At 44.4% G+C, this 13896-nt stretch overlaps 1 protein-coding gene across 1 annotated transcript in view; it reads left to right on the forward strand.

Annotated features, from left to right (window-relative positions):
* Positions 1-13896, forward strand: part of LOC122800226 (dynein axonemal heavy chain 17-like) — a 17083451-nt gene that overhangs the window by 5662013 nt on the left and 11407542 nt on the right. The window lies entirely within an intron of this gene.

Consider the following 13896-nt stretch of genomic DNA (forward strand, 5'->3'; position numbering starts at 1 on the left):
CAGGAATAAGGTAAATAGCTTGATTTTCTTGGCTAAATTGAACTTTTTTATTGCTATCATTATTATTATTATTACTATTATTATTATTATTATTATTATCATCATTATTATTATCAATCTGATAATTACCTGGCCATCATACTGTATACTCTGATGAAATGCGGCCACGTGGTTCATAGGTTCATACTAGGCTATCTGACCTAGGGCATTTATAAGCCTAGCCAGAGTTGTGTGGCTTTCACCACCCCTTAGGTTGAAGAATACTATACCCATTAGTTTGCCGTGCCTCTGTCCAGCAGTGATACAGAGATGATCCCCGGGGTAAACCTACGATCTCCCATCCACTGGTCAAGATTCCTCTTGAACAGAGCCAGCGAGGTGCTCTGTCTCACATGGACCGGGATTCTGTTCCACAGCATAGGGAGTCTCTGGGTGATGAATCTGTCCCTCCAGCATGTCCTATTTATATCCGTGTTGAGGTTTAAGTCTCTTGCTCTTGTGGCTCTGGTGGATTTGGATTTTTTGAGGTGGAGCATGTCCATTAATTCCGGGTTGGACATGGCCTTGTATGTCAGGCACAGGTCACCTCTGAGCAGACGGTATGCGACTGACTAGAGCTGGAGTTTCTTCAGTCGGGCAGCATATGGCATATTTTTGAGCCCCTTTATCCTTTTGGTGAGGAACTTTTGGGGTCTTTCCAATTGCTGCAGGTGTCGGGTAAGATACAGTCCGAATGGGAAATTGTACTCAATCATTGGTCTGATAAGTGAAGAGTACAGGGGAACAATGACCTCCCTTGATCTGGATGTGAATCCCTTCATAATCAGGTGGGCAATGTAGAAGGTCCTCCTAACCACTTTGGCAATGTGAGTGTCAAAAGAAAGGTTACTGTCAACTTGGGTCCCCAGGTCCCTGATAACCTCTTCTGTGCTTAATGGATTGCCACCTATGTGGTAACTTGGGGTTACCTTGTTTTTACCAAAGGGTATTACTATACATTTTTTGGCGTTTAGCTTAAGGCCATGGCTCTGGCACCAGTTATCCGTTTCTATGAGACCTCTCTGAAGGATATCTGTGTCTGATGGATTTTCAACTATGGCGCCCAGTTTGCAGTCATCTGCAAACTTTGTCAGCCACAATCCTCCTGTGTTTGCCTGCACTTCTGAAAAGTAGATGCCGAACAAGAGGGGGCCCAGGACTGAGCCCTGTGGGACACCGCTTGTGACCGGCTTGGAGTCTGACATGGCACCAGCAACTCTAACCCTGTGGGTTCTGTCCTTGAGCCACTTTGCAACCCATCTTGTGACATATGGGTTTACATTTAAGCTGGTGAGCTTTTCTATGATACCCGAGTGGGGTATTGTGTTAAAAGCTTTTGCAAGGTCAAGGTAGGCTGTGTGAACTGCCTTACCCTCATCAATGGCCTTGGTGACTGTTTCAAAAAAGTCGACCAAGTTCAAGAGGCATGATCTGCCCTTGACAAAGCCGAATTGGGTAGGATCCAATGTCTGTAGGTCCCCAATGTCTTTATTTATGAGTTCCATTATGATCCTCTCCATAGCTTTGCAGACCAGGCTTGTTAAGCTTATGGGGCGGTAATTACCAGGGTCCGTAGAAGCACCGCCTTTGTGGAGTGGGACCACAGTTGCCGTACGCCACTCTTTGGGTGTATCCTGTGGTAAGGCTAAGATTAAACAGCAGCCTTATGTGTGGGTTTAGTTCCTCATTGAGTTCGTGTAGCACACAGCCGGGGACACCATCCGGTCCCATTGATGCTGTGTTTTTAGCTTTAGAGAGAGCAGCTCTCACCTGGGCATTTGAGATGATTGGGAGGCTACACTCTGCTGGGATAGATATTTCTCCTTTTGGGAGAGAAATTTTCACTGAACCTGTCTGCCAGTATGTTTGCAATGTCTCTGGGTTCAGTGATTTTTGTATCATTTTGGACTAATTCTGAGCATATCTGGGAGTTTCCACCCAGATTTCCAACATAGCTAAAGAAGGCCTTATGATTGTCTTTTGAGTCCTTGGCGATTTTTCTCTCAAAGTTGGCCTTGGATGATTTTATGAGTGATCGTAGTTTTTTACTAGTATTGATCAGAGATGTCTTCCCTTTTAGGGATTTTGCTCTATCTTGTAGTAGCTTTCTCCTCTTGTTGTAAAGTTTGTTTATGGCTGGGGTCCACCAGATCGAGCGCTTGCCTTTGGTGGAAAGGGTCTTGATTTTATTTGGGATTGCTTGATCCATGCAATCCTGGAGGTGCTCAGTGAAAGCATTTGTAAGGGATTTAGCAGCGTGGGTTGTGGTTTCCAATGGCTCAGGGGCCTTGAAGGGTACCACACCAGTCTTAAGAAGTGTGAAGTTGGCTTTTGAGAAGTTCTTCACTGTGGTCTTTTTTGTTTGGGGTGGGGGCGGGATGTGGATCTCCAGTGAGATTAGTTTATGGTCTGATCTCACCAATGAGGGATATACTTCTGGTGTGGAGCATTTTGTCCCCATGTTTGTGATGATCAGGTCTAGTATATTTTCACCTCTTGTGGGAATGGTGACAAGTTGTTCCATAGCATTTGAGTTTATGAACTCCAGGAACCTTTGGGCTAGGGTATTGGGGCTTGAGTAATGTTCCCAGTCTATGTTTGGGTAGTTGAAGTCACCCAATATGATGGTGTTTGGAGAGGCATTTATACTCTCCAGTGTCTTCAGGAAGGCTGTGTGGGGTTCCTGAGTTTGAGAGGGTGGCCTGTAACATGCTACAAACTGTAGAGCAGTTTTGCCTATGGTTAATTGCACCTGAATGGTCTCTGATGCTTCGTGAGTTGCCACCAGCCTGGAGGTGTGGGTAGTAAATGAGTTTGACAACCCTGTCCTAGATGTTCACAATTACTTTTCTACCTCCACAGAACAAAGAATCATAGGAAGTCCGATCAGCTGTCTGTCTCATCAGCAAGCTGGTCAGGGAAGGCAGTTTTGAAAATCACTTTAGCTAAATGGATAACAGACTGCATTTCATTCATTTATTCTGAGAAAGGTATAGGCTTGCCTTGATCTCCCAAGGCTCATTCCACCAGGACTATGGCTACTTCATCCACCTTCTCTTACAGAGTTTCAATTGATGGTGTGTTCTGCAGCCCCTTGGTCTAAGACTCATACCTTTGTTTCACATTCTAAGTTAGATATTGTTTCTAGGAGCAGGGCATCCTTTGGCTCAACCATGTTCTGGCACATCCTTCCTTAAGGGCCACCCAGGGTGTACATAGCTGTGGACTCTGACCCATTTGGGAGGAGGAATAAAAGGACAACATCAGACTTAGATGTTGTGTCCTTAACATAAGTAGGTATCTGTGTTGTTCATTTTTATTCCTCCTCATGTCCCTCCCATCTGTCCCCTGGCCTGGTGTCTTTGTTAAGTTCTTGGAGGAATTTGGAGCCCATGGGTTCCAGGTTTGAACCTCAGATACTTTCTTTCTCTGTAGTTGTGGTAACCCTTTTCAGTTATAAAACTCGATCTGGGGAGTTGAGGAAAGTACAGTACAGAGCTCGAGACTCGGATCCTAAAGTCTTGGAAAGCGGACCCATTAGTGAGGAGTAATGAAAATTGACAACACAGATAACTAGTTATGGTAAGTACATAACTTCTAATTTCTATTATGGAAAACAGCTTTCTTGTAGCTATAACTTTGGCAAAAAGAATTACTGAACTTCAGGCTCTTTCAGCAAAAACTCATTATTTTCCACAAAGATAGGGTTTCTCTGTGGATTAACCCTTGCTTTTTTACCTAACATTAACCAATCCATTCACTTGCCAGTTTTCTTTCCAAATTTTGCAAATAAGAGAGAGTACTTGCTACTCTTTAATGTACACAGAGAACTATGTTTTTACCTTCACAGGACAGAACAGTTTAGAAAGTTAGATCAGCTTTTTGTACCTTTGTCTCCAAATTGCCAAGGCCAGTCAGTTTCTAAAGTTACCCTAGCTAAATGGATCACAGACTGTATCTCACAGATTTACTCTCAGAAAGGTGTGACATTACCAAAACCTCCCTGAACTCACTCAGCTAGATCTATGACTACTTCATCTGCTTTGTAGTCAAGAATATTTATTGATGGCATTTGTGCAGCAGCTACATGGTCCAAGATTCATACCTTTGTTTTGCATTACAAATTGGGCATCATATCTAGAAATAGAACCTCCTTTGGTTCGGCAGTACTCCAGAATATCCTTCCATGAGAGTGGCCCAAGTTCAACATAGCTGGGGATTCTATCCCATACGTGATGAAGAATGAAAAGGACAACATCAGATTTATAAGTTATGTACTCACCATAACTAAGCATCTGTGTTGTCCATTTTCATTCTTCCTCAACTCCCCTCCCATTCATTCCCCTATCCATTTTCTTCTTCTGGAATGACCTATTTGATTGTGTATGGAATCTACAGCTCCAGGTTTGATACCTATCTTTTCTATCTGACTATATTTATTATTATGAAATAGAGCAGCAAACTCAATCTGAGGCAATAGGGATGGCGTGAGACATTATGAGTAGAGGGAAGAGTTTGAGAGTTGGATCTGAAATCTATAGTATGCGGCCAGCTCGGATTAGAGGATTGGATCCATAACCCTTAAGTGAGGAATAATGAAAATGGACAACACAGATGCCTAGTTATGGTGCATACATAACTTAAAAATCCATATTGCCTGATTTTTGTCAACTTCAAACTCTGTCTCTCCTGTCCCCTTCTATTTGTCACCTATGGTTTTGAGAATTTTGGGTAGAATATTTGTACCCTGTCTGCGCACAATCATGTGAGACTGTAACTACTCTTCCTTACATACTGGAACTATATAAATTAGAGTTTTTTTTCCTGTAGGATTGTCCAGTGGGGCAAAATCAGTCTGAGCTGCTAAGGTGAAACACAGGGAATTATGGGTAGGGGAGGAGTCAGAACTCTGGATCTGAAGAAGCTTCAGATTAGGAGCCGAGGTTGGATCAGGTCAGATCCAACAGTCCATATGTTTGAAATGGATGAAAATCAGACGTGAATCTAACATTACAATAAGTACATAACTTTCATTTCTATAAAAATATTAAGTATTTGGACTGCACCTTTATATTAAGAATGTGTGTTTTCCCTGCTGTTACTGTTTTTAAACATAATTAGAATGGTATCTCATTTCTGAGGTAATAAATGTTCTGTAATATTTCTGATTAAAAGTTTATGGTCTGGAAATTCAGTTTTCAGTGTAATGTTTGTATTTGCTAGTTTGGGGAAGGAAAGTTACCTTCTCCTGGTGTTACTTAGCTTACTGTAGTGGTAATCAGTTTTTTTCTATGGCTACAGCATGGATAATATTCCTGGTTCTGCTTCTTCTACTTTGCTTGTACTTAAAAAGAAAAAAAAACAAGTAAAATTATTGCCTCAGCCTATAGTCATTAACTCTGAAGTGGCCAAAGATGGTTCTACAGTCTTACCTATTGCCTCTACTCCCTCTGGCCTAGCTGTAATGGCCACTATAGACTGGAGGTTAGACACATCCATCCTCGGGGGCTGTTCCAGTATCTGTTACAGGTATGGAAGAATCAAATACTTTAGGTATAAGAGTTGCCAGGGACAGTAGGCTGTCCCCTGAGCATTCTGCCAGTAGGGATATTCCTAGAAAAACTAAAAAACTTAATTGCAGGGCAGGTGAGCACGTTGTTTTTCTATATAAGTCAGATGTTATATCTTTGGGTAAGAGTGCTGTACAGTCTGTCAACTTTGGGGACTGTTTGCCTTGTCACAGTTCTAGTGCAGCTATTGCCAGAAAACAATGTAATGTGAAGTTGTTCAATCTCGCCATTTGTTCTTACACGTGGGTTCAGAGCCGATCCATCGGCTCCAAGTCGGCCGCTTTCCAAGCTCTAGATCTCTTAGAAGATCGAGACACAGTCCCTATCCCATGATGCTCTGCTGCCAAACCCCAGATCTAGTTTGCCGCTGCAACGGATCACACGATCTTCTGAAGAAGCTCTGGCCAGTATTCTCTTTTATTATATATTTGTGTATTTAGACTTAATATTTATCAGGGATCTGATATTTAGTGAGGCTTCACTTTTTTCTTCCGTTTTGGTGATATTAGAGTAGGTAATCTAAGCTAGTATTTGAAAGTAGTTTGGAGCGGCTTTCTCCTAGGCCTTAGCCTTTTTTGATTTACTCTTTTTGACAGGGCTCTGTCAAATTTAATACCCTATCCCCTTATAGTCTGTATTGAGTGTTTGTTTTTCTTTCTTAGTTATTGTACTTCAGCGAGTTTTGTGGTGTTATTGGAAAAGTTTTTTTCTCAATGTCAGAAAAGCAAAAATCTGGTTTCAAAAAATGTGACTGTGGACAAAAGATGTCCATCACGGATAAACTTTCTTCTAGTGTTTATTGTTTGGGTCCGCTACATTTACAGGAGGACTGCTCTATCTGCCATTCCTTCAGTGGCAGGGTGTTATTTGAGAGGAGAAGGAAATTGGTAGACAGAGGACTGTTGAAATTGGACTTCCAGGATTTATTGGATAAGACTGACCAGACCTCCAAGTACTTGGAGGGGTCAAAGTCATCTAAGGTGTCTTTGGAGCACAAGTCTTTGGCTCCAAGCACCTCTGGCAAGACTCGGTTGCCAGCTCCACAGCCTTCAGAGCCATGCACCGAGATCTTACCTCGGAGCCAAGTCATTGTGTTGGAACTGGTGTCGGAGATTTTGAAATTTCCGATCCTTAAGTCAGTGGCTTCTTCGGCTCCTTCGACCCGTTCTTCTGGTGCCCTTTCTGACATCGATGTGGACCAAGTGGTACAGAGACTTTTGGTAAACCCGGCCCTGGCCAAATTGCTTGCTGCTTCGACCCAGTTGGCTTCGAAGCCTACGACCCCTCCTTCCACGAGTTCTGCTCCTCCTCCGAGGCCAGTCGAGCCTTCGGAGCCGGAAAGAGAGGATCCGATAGTTGTGGAACCCTCGAAGCTGAGGCTTGTTCCAGTGCTCTCGGCTCCTTCGACTTTGACTTCTTTGGTTCTGATCAAAGAGTCGCGGAGCCGACACTGTCTCGCCGGTTCTGATGGGGGGAGTCGAACCGACATTTCTGTTCCTACTCTCCCTCTCGGGGCTTCGGCGCAGATGAGCTCGATTCCATCCTCTGGTTTGGAGCCCGTGGTCTCGGCCCCTGGGAGGCTGCCATCTCCTTCGGAACCAGTGGACTCCTCGAGTCGGGAAACCGGTGCCTTTGATGCCATGAGGAAGGTCATGTCTGCTAAGACCCTCACTTCTTCGGTTCCTTCCTCCCCTAAAGGGCAGCATTCTATCTCTACACCACAGGTTCCCACTAAGCGCTGAGACCCAGAGCCTCAGGTAACCCCATTGGGTGACCCCCTGCTGAACTGAGACTTCACCAGATGCCCCCACTGATGAAGTTCCCAGGAAAAGACTGTGTAAGAGGAGGAATTTAGATTCCCCCCAGAAATCCTTAACATCAGACACTGACTTGGAGGAATCAGAAGGGTCCCCACGGTCCCCCTCTGAGGATGTCTCTTTTGCAGACATCCTTGAAATACTAAGGCAGAGAGGTGTCTGGCAGTCCCTTACCCCTACTGAGGATGAGTCGGTGCTCCTGAAGACTTTTGGGTCTCAGCCCTCTACCTCCTGGGTTACTCCGCCTTTCGATGAATTAATGGACTTGATCGCTCGAAAGGTGTGGGAGTCTTCTGATTCTATGGAACCGGTCCCTCGGAGGCCCAACAAATTTATCACCTGCCTTCAGGATAAGTCATTTCTCACAAAAGGGGTTCCTGTTGATGCCGTGGTGGTGGCGGTGGCCGCCAAGAAAGAGATGTTAGACACCTCTTCTTCTGTCCATCCCACTAATAGAGATTCCAGGACGATGGGCAGATATGGGAAATGCATCTTTAGTTCTGCAACATTTGCAATGAGATGGCTTAACTATTTAACCCATTTTACCCGTCTTCAACGAGATCTCCTAAAAGAGCTTGGAGATACTCTACAGGGCAACACAGGTGATGCTGTCTCCCAGAAAGTGACGGCACAGCTTAGCACCCTTAATTCCATCGCAAACTCGTCCATGAGGCTCATTTCTTATGCAGCCGAGGGATCGAGCCGGGCAGTGGGTTCAGCGATAGCTCTGCAGAGACAATCCTGGATGCGCTTATGCTCCTTTGCGGAAGTCTTTAAGTCTTCCTTTGTGAATACCCCATTTGATGACTCTTCCTTGTTTGGGCCCAAAGTCAAGGAAACACTCACTAGGTGTGAGCAGGAAGGAAAGACTCTATCTGCCGTAGGAGTCCGTTTTTCCACCCCCACCAGACCATACCCCAAAGAGCAGAGAGGTGGAAAAATGTGGTTCCGAAAGTCCCAAGGAGCTTTCCAAAACACACGTAGTGAAACTCCCTTCATGGGCAGAGGAGGGGGGTATAAATGTAGACGCCGCCCAGGTGGCAGAGGGGGTCAGCAGAACCAGGGTGACAGGGAGCAGTTCCCTGGCAAACCCTATCAGTGCTCCTGAGAGGAGGCCTGACCATCCTACTCTGGCGACAGTTGGGGGTCGCTTAGCTTTATACCCAGACCAACTATGAACCAGAACAAACAAATAAATCCAAAGAAGAAGAACGTAGTCCAAATCAAAAAATGGAATTTATTGAACACAAAAAAAAAATTATACCCAGACGCTTGGCTAGGAATTACATCAGATTCTTGGGTAAAAAGCATAATCACCAGAGGCTACATCATTCCCTTTTCAGAATTCCCTTCCATTCGGACAAGAATCCCAGACATTCCACCCAGTCTGTGGAGTCTAGCAGCCATAGAAATTCAGAGGCTGCTGGAAAAAAGAGTCATCCAGCCAGTCCCGGCGGAAAAAATAGGATCCGGAACTTACTCCGGGTTCTTTTTAGTTCCAAAGAAAACGGGAGACTGGAGGCCCATCTTAGACCTCAGCCATCTCAACTCCTTTGTCAAAAAGGAAAAGTTCCGGATGGTCACGCTTCAGTCGATAATCCCGTTTCTCGAAATGGGCGATTGGATGTGCTCGATAGATCTCAAGGATGCGTACTACCACATAAAAATGGCCAGGCCATCCAGAAATCACTTGCGTTTCCAGCTGGGGGCCAGTCACCATCAATTCCGAGCTCTGCCCTTTGGTCTCACCACAGCCCCCAGAGTGTTCACCAAATGCATGGCAGTTGACACGGCTCACCTGAGAAGTTTAGGATTCCGGGTGTTTCCATATCTCGACAACTGGCTCCTCACTGCCACCACCAGGCATCAACTGATTCACACCAGGGATTACACTATCAGCTTATGCTCCCACTTGGGCATAACCTTAAATTTCGAAAAATCTGCTTTATCGCCGTCGCAGCATATTTCCTTTATAGGAGCAGATCTAGACACCACTACCACCCCGGTCAGATTGCCTCAAGAACATGTAATCTCTTTACGAAACCAAGTATCCCTTTTGTTGATGGAAAAGAAAGTCCCTGCATTCCAAGTTCTGAAGCTGTTAGGCACTATGGCAGTGACTCTCATAGCATTTCCTCTGGGGCGCATGCACATGAGGATACTCCAATGGTTACTCTTCACACAGTGGTCTTATCAACAACTTCCAATGTCACACGAGATTCTGCTGACAAATAATTGCAAAAGGACCTCCTTTGGTGGTTGAACAGCCACCAAGTTACTGTAGGTTGTCCGTTTGTACTCCCCCCTCCAACAGCCACAGTGACCACAGATGCTTCCCTGATAGGGTGGGGGTGGGGGGGCTGTGTCAGGGAAGAACTGTCCAAGGTATCTGGTCAGAGATGGAATCCAATTTGCACATAAATGTCTTGTAGTTGAGAGCGGTGTTCCTGGCGTTGCAGCTCTTTCACGATTCTCTACCTCAAGAGACGATTGCAATACAGACAGACAACATGTCGGTAGTCTGGTACATCAACAAGCAAGGGGGAACCAGATCCTACCCCTTATGCCGAGAGGCCCTGAGAATTTGACAGTGGGCTGTATCCACCGGGCGCTTCCTGATAGCAACGCACATCCCGGGGTCATCCAACGTGATAGCGGACAAATTGAGCAGAGCCATTCTATTGCCTCACGAGTGGTCCCTCAAAGAATGAGTGGCGGAAAGGATATTCCGCAAATGGGGCCAGCCTTGCTGCGACCTTTTTGCATCCCCGATGAATGCCAAATGCAGAAGCTACTTTGCCCTATAACCTCCACCGGGGGACATCCCAAGGGACGCACTCATACACGATTGGCCCTCAGGTCTCCTATATGCCTTTCCTCCATCCCCGCTGATCCCCAAATTCTTACAGAAAGCCAAAAGCCTGGGAAGGACTGTTATTCTGATAGCCCCGTTTTGGCTTCGGCAGATATGGTTCCCCTTCCTTCAGCAATACCAAGTGGAAGAACCTGGGGTTCTGGACCCAGTGCCAGACCTTCTGACTCATTCGTTGGGAGTTCTTCACCCCTCCCTTGTATCCCTCAAACTGACAGCTTGGCTGCTCCACTTCGCAACCTAGCTAGGTCTCATGATTTGTCTCCCGCGGTTCAGCATATTCTGGTTTCCTCGCATAAAGTCTCCACCAGGAAACTATATAACAGTAAATGGAAACGATTTGGTCATTGGGCTTCTCAACATGGTATTTATCCCTTTATCGCCCCTATTCATAGCATTCTGGAATTTTTGACTTCACTTTTCCACGGTGGAGCGGCAGCCGCTACTGTAAGGGTTCAATTGGCCGCCATATCTAACGTCCATGTGGGATGCGCAGGTTCTAACATTATGTCCCACAGATTATGTAAAGCCTTTCTGAAAGGGACTCATCACCTCCGACCCCTTATCAGACATCCGATTATTCCCTGGAATCTAAATTTGGTGCTGTCTCAACTCATGCTTCCACCTTTTGAGCCTGCATCTTCTTGTCCGTTGAAATTCCTTTCTTGGAAGACAATTTTCTTAGTGGCCATTACTTTGGCGCGTAGAGTTTCTGAGCTTCAAGCACTCTCTGTTAGGCCCCCATATTTGGTCTTTCATCCCGACAGGGTGTCTCTAAGAACAAATCCATCCTTTCTTCCAAAGGTCTGTTCCAAAGCAAACTTGAACCAGTCCGTTGAACTTCCCACTTTTTTCAGGCATCATGCCAGTAAATTGGAGTACATGTTGCATAAGCTTGATGTTCATAGACAGCTGAGATTTTATTTGGACAGAACAAAAGAATTCAGAAAAATCAGATCAACTATTTGTTTCCCATGTAGACAATAAGAAGGGCCTTTCGGTATCCAAAGTTACATTGTCCAAATGGCTTTCTGATTGTATAAAGTTTGCATATTCTTCATCCCATCAACCTTTAGAAAGTGAAGTGAAAGCTCATTCTACCAGGGCTGTTTCTACGTCCTTAGCTTACGCAGTTCGTTTACCGTTAGACACCATTTGTGCAGCTGCTACTTGGTCCAAACCTCATACATTTATTACTCATTACAAAGTGGACAGGGCCACCAGGGACAGGGCTTCCTTTGGTTCCACCATTCTCAGGAATGTACTCCCGTGACCCACCCAGGATTAGGGTGCTTGGGACGCTACTCACGTGTAAGAACAAACAGCGAGATTGAACAACTTCACATAAAGAAGTTATGTTCTTACCATAACTTTCCATGTGAGTTGTTCATCTTGCTTTTGTTCTTACACTCCCTCCCACCTTCCCCCTCCATGTTCTGGAAGAACGGGTATGGCTGGTGGTCTGTTTGATCTTACTAGTATCCTCTTGTCAGCCAGGTTATCTTTTAATTAATTGTAAATAGTTATCTTGTTATATTGGGTTGCTTAGTTGTGTTTCTTGCTGGGTTTCAGGGTTTGGCAGCAGAGCCTCATGGGATAGGAACTGTGTCTCGAGCTTCTAAGAGATCTAGAACTTGGAAAGCTGCCGACTCTCGGCTCCGAACCCACGTGTAAGAACAAAGGCGAGATGAGCAACTCACATGGAACGTTATGGTAAGAACATAACTTCTTTTTTTCAGAGAATGAGGATTCTGGTAGAAACAGGAGTGATTATCCAAATAAATCCTTAGTACAGAACTCTGACACTTCAGTTAGTGAATCTGAAGTTATTCCTAGACAATTTTTTTACTTTGCTGAGACTGTTGCTAGACTCGGATATTTTTGCTTGGGAGCAAACAGGGACTTCCACTGAAATGAGCTGATTTATGATCCATTCGAGGACAAGGGTCCTTATTCTGCACATATTCCTCATATTTTGCCAGCTCTTGAAGACACTTTTAAAGCTGGTTGGAAGCCTCCATTCCTGATTCACTGGCTGCACTTCCAGAGAAAGCTGATAAGCAGTCTTGGGTCTCTTCAAATTATAAATGTCTTTATTCTCAACTGTCAGTTGACCCTGCTGGTATTACACTAGCACCAACAGCTAACAGCAAATCTTTGGTCCCCTCTAATCCAATACCCTCTGAAAAGGAGAACAAGTGGTTAGAGAAACAAGGTAAGGACCGTTTGTTTCTACCTTGTTAGACTTTAGGATCTTCAATTATATCTGGAAGTTTGTGTTGTAAATGTGCTCATAGTTTGGAAGAATTTGCTGTTTTATTGTCTCCAAAAGGCAGGTAACGTGAATCAGATTGCTTTGTAACTTGACTCACATTTCTAAACATCCACTGAGAAGCAAGTATAATTGTGCTGATACTTTGTCTAGAACTTCTGCTTCTTCTGTGCTGTTGAGATTTGTTTGGTTGCACTTGCATAATATGAATTTTTCTGATGATTTCAAGTCAGAAATTTTTAATTCTCTAGTTAACCTGGATCTGTTATTCGGGACTGTGGATACACAGATCATGAAACAGTGGGATGAGAGTGGTAAACTGATGCACGGAGTCTCTCTAAGATTTTGCAGGTACCCAGGTTCTACCCTAACAAGACCACTTTTCAGTTCTTTAGAAGGCAGAACAAACAGAAATCCCAGACTAATAACAATCAGGCCCCCAAAAGAAAATGATAGGAAGATAACTCTTCCAAACCAAATAAAAGAAGTAACTTTCCTAAAATGACTCAAGCAAGCTCCAGCTAATGAATGACTGTGCCAGGAATCTGATCACTTTACCCACACCTCCTGTCCCAGTTTCCCTACCTCTGTTAGACCAACTGACCCTCAACCCCTTAGCCATGGTCAGATGGTTTCAGACAGACAGATGTTAAATGTGATTTAGGAAGTATTAACTTGGTAATGGTGGACTCTTCTCCTCTTTTCAGGCTAATTCTTTCATATCCACCAAACCAGACATGCCTGTTTCTACAAGTGCTACAACTTATGTTAGAACAGGAGTCATAGAACCAGTACCTGCAAAACACATAGGCAGAGGTTTTTATTCCAGGATATTTTTGGTACCAAGGAAGAAGCACGCATGGAGACCTATGTTAGGGCTGCCTTTTCTCAGCTTTTATGTAAAAGTTCCAAAATTCAAGATGTTGACCCTGCAACTAGTGCTTGCACTGCTTGTAGTCCATTGTTTTTTGGCAACATTAGATCTCAATGATGCTTAACATCACATACCCATTGCTCACAGTTTCAGAGATTTCTAAGGTTTGCTCTATCTGGATCACATTTTCAGTACTTTACATTACCCTTTCAGCTCTCCACTACACTTTGAGTGTTCAGAAAGTGTCTAGACCCAGTGGTGGCATATTGCAAACAGTTGCAGGGCCTCCACATTTTTCCTTATTTAGATGACTTGCAGAGTCTTCTCATAGATGTTTGGAGTTCTTAACAAAAGTGTCCAAGCTCCTTTAACATCTAGGATTTCACTTAAGCTTATGTCAAAGGAAAAATCAAAGATCAATGCAGCCAAGGTTCAGTTAAGGTTCCTTTATT

This window comes from Protopterus annectens, chromosome 4.part0 (genome assembly GCF_019279795.1).
Source record: "Protopterus annectens isolate FY-2018-M chromosome 4.part0, PAN1.0, whole genome shotgun sequence".
Lineage (NCBI taxonomy): Eukaryota > Metazoa > Chordata > Ceratodontiformes > Protopteridae > Protopterus > Protopterus annectens.